This window comes from Berghia stephanieae, chromosome 4, assembly GCF_034508935.2.
Source record: "Berghia stephanieae isolate SIO BIC M18660-M18661 chromosome 4, UCSD_Bste_1.3, whole genome shotgun sequence".
Taxonomy (NCBI): Eukaryota; Metazoa; Mollusca; class Gastropoda; order Nudibranchia; family Aeolidiidae; genus Berghia; species Berghia stephanieae.
This window is the reverse complement of record NC_088363.1, coordinates 57,946,237-57,949,660: the sequence shown is the minus strand read 5'-3', so window position 1 is coordinate 57,949,660 and position 3,424 is coordinate 57,946,237. Positions and strand designations below refer to the sequence as shown.

Below are 3,424 nucleotides of genomic sequence, written 5' to 3'. Positions count from 1 at the left end.
CGCCTCCACATCATTATCACTACTTCCAATACAACTACAATCACAAGCACATTATCATCATACTACTACTACTACAAATGCAGTCAACTCCACCTCATCATCACTACAACTACTACTACATGCACCAAAACAAATCTTCACTACAAATACAACCACTGCTACCACATCATCATCACTACTACTACTATACTACTACTTACTACTACTACTACTACTACTACTACTACTACTACTACTACTATACTACATACTACTACTACTAGGACTACTACTACGGCTACTACTACGACTACTACTATACTTACTACTACTACTACTACTACTACTACTACTACTACTAAGACAGGAGGTAAATATTTTCATCGAGGCAGTAATTGCAAATAATAGCGTGCAATATGTGTTTTGATCATCTTTTTTGTGCACCATGAATGATATCAATCAATGTCATATTGTAGGTGTTAAATAGGCCTCTCACAAAATAGTATGTATATAATACTAAGACTAGGCCTCTCACAAAAGATTATGTTTAGTATACTAAGAACAGGCCTTTTATAAAATATTATGTATATACTGAGACTAGGCCTCTCACAAAATATGTACTAAGACTAGGCCTCTCACAAAATATGTATATACTAAGACTAGGCCTTTCACCAAATAGTATGTATAACCTAAGACAAGTTCTCTCGCAAAATAGTTTGTATATACTAAGACTACAAACGACTTAGTTGAAGCAAACCTTGAAAATCTTGAAAGATAGAAAGCCCCAGGATTAGACAAGAATCAACAAAAGTTGAACTAGATGTGAAGTCAAAGAACTGATTTTTTTTTTTCCTGCATTTTATGATCTGTTACTTTTTGTTACAGATATTTGACGTCATCAAGCTCCAGGAATCGAGATTGGCCATATGTGGGCGGTAGGGGCGGTGGCCAGCAGGGATGGTGAGGTCATGGAGAATGATTGTGGTATTCAGCAGAGTAATGGGATGGGTTATATTGGAGGGCCCCGGGGATTGTAATGGCAGTGATCAAGATGTTGGAGGAGTTGTTGGTGGCGAGGTGATGATGGGGATGTAGATGGTGGAGCAACAATAGTGACATTGTTGGTGAAGGTGGCATTGTTGGGTGACGGGATGATGGAAATCATGATGGGAGGGTTGTGGTGGTGAAGGGATGACGATGGGAAGTGATGATGATGGCAATGGTTGTGAAGGGAGGTAATGGTGGAGAAAGTGATGATGGTGGTATTGGTGGGGTTGTAGTGATTGTGATGTAGAGATTGTGTTCGTCGAGGAAGGTGGTGGTGGGTGGAAGTTGTGGGGAGGATGAGGATGCTGGAGGTAGATTCAGTGATAAAGTGAAGGTGGTGGTGTGGTTCTGGACTTGGGTTTGAGTTGATTCCAACTGGTTAGGGCCGGGTGAGTTACATTCGTGTTCTTTGTTGACAAGATGATTGTGGTTGGCATTCGCATGGATTTGAAATACAGATAAGTGTGCTTCTACCGGTGGGGGTGTATTTGTTTGTGTTTCATGTCCATACCCAAGTGCAGTAGGCGGACTGGAGGCCTACAGGAAGCCCGAATGTGTTTGGGCAGAATGTTGATTTACAATTGTCTTGAAGACGGGGATAGGGATGTGATTTGTTTGACTCTTTCTGGATGGGTCACCTTGACCCTGGGTTTGGAACTGTGCCATTTACTGGATCTTTATTGTTGAACCTGCTTCTATCATTTTCGCCAAGCCATGGCTTTCACTTATTACCACTAACCTCACATCATGGTCTCTTCTATCACAACCCCTATGACTCTACCATTACTTCCCATCATCCCTTCCAAAGCTATCACCTCCCAACACAACCATTGCCATCAGAATCGCCTCCCATCATCATCATCTTCACCACCATAGCCCTGCCGGAGTGATTTCCATCATCACTTCACCTGCCTTGCCATTTTCACCATCATTGTCACTGCTGCTGCTTCCATCATCTACATCCCTGCCATCACTTTTATATCAACAATACTTTCTTCATCTTGAGCTCTGCTGGTGCAATCTCTGCCGATCTGACCCTGAAAATTACTCTTAGAACGTCATGATCATTTGAAGTGGCTTTATCGTCCCTGCCACCTTGCAAGGCAAGCAAGACAAGCAAGACAAGCAAGGCAAGCAAGTCAATCAAGTCAAGCCATCAATGGTGACTCTTATCACCATTGCCACTTTCACCATCAATGGTGACTATCATCACCATTGCCACTTTCACTATCAATGGTGACTCTTATCACCATTGCCTCTTTCACCATCAATGGTGACTCTTATCACCATTGCCTCTTTCACCATCAATGGTGACTCTTATCACCATTGCCTCTTTCACCATCAATGGTGACTCTCATCACATTGCCTCTTTCACCATCAATGGTGAATCTTATCACCATTGCCTCTTTCACCATCAATGGTGACTCTCATCACCATTGACTCTGTCACCATCAATGGTGACTCTTATCACCATTGCCTCTTTCACTATCAATGGTGACTCTTATCACCATTGACTCTTTCACCATCAATGGTGATTCTTATCACCATTGGCTCTTTCACCATCCATGGTGACACTCATCACCATTGCTCCTTTCATCGCGTCCTTTCCAATTTTTGTCAAGCCTATATTATACACTCAAGCACTTAAAGAATTTCATTCACCGTTAATAAAATTTAAATGCCCAATCTTTAACTTCAGATATGGTAAACTTTCAGTTGTTTTTGTCGTATTTTTTCAAGTTGCAGTGTTGTGTCATTTTTCTTTAATCTTAATTTTTTGTTCACAATATTTCATCAACTCTCAACATGACATATGGGAATATCTATTACAATTACCTTGTAGTTGGATAGAAAATAATTTTCTTAAGAAAAGTCATCTCATCAAAATTAAAAGAAATTTTTTTCCTGTCTCAGAATTTTCAATGGCCATTTTAATGTTAATGACTCGCGTACTGTATAAAATAGCTTTCATTTTGTATAAAGTTTTGATAAATGTACTTTTATTACATCCAACATTCAGTTTACCTTATTTTAATCTCTTATTCATGTATCATTCATTGCCTATAAGTTTTATTGTCTAATATTTTAAAGTCATATCAATGTCTGGTTTTATTGGAATGTAATTTCAAACTCATTTAATACTTTAACATTATTTATGCAAATATAACAGTAGCTTTTTAAAAACAGAACAATTCATTTATTTAATATTGATTAGCTTGAGTATATTATTTCTGTACACGTAAATGCTTACTACTTAAAGAAGTGATTTGTTTCTAGAAACCTCTCTGTTTAAACATTACACAGATCGCTTGACATATCATTCTATAGATATATTCTAATACCCTTTTAATTTTGCGATGCCTATACACTTTTGATTTATTAGCAATGATACAAAAGT

The 3,424-nt window shown here is 38.5% G+C and overlaps 1 long non-coding RNA gene across 2 annotated transcripts in view; it reads left to right on the top strand.

Annotated features, from left to right (window-relative positions):
- LOC144970903 (uncharacterized) overlaps positions 1-2,283 on the top strand; it is a 21,984-nt gene extending 19,701 nt beyond the window's left edge. For both annotated transcript variants that reach the window (XR_013645047.1, XR_013645048.1), the window contains one exon: positions 865-2,283. This is a non-coding gene — a long non-coding RNA (uncharacterized LOC144970903). The remainder of the gene's footprint in view (positions 1-864) is intronic.
- The last annotated feature ends 1,141 nt before the right edge of the window (positions 2,284-3,424 follow it).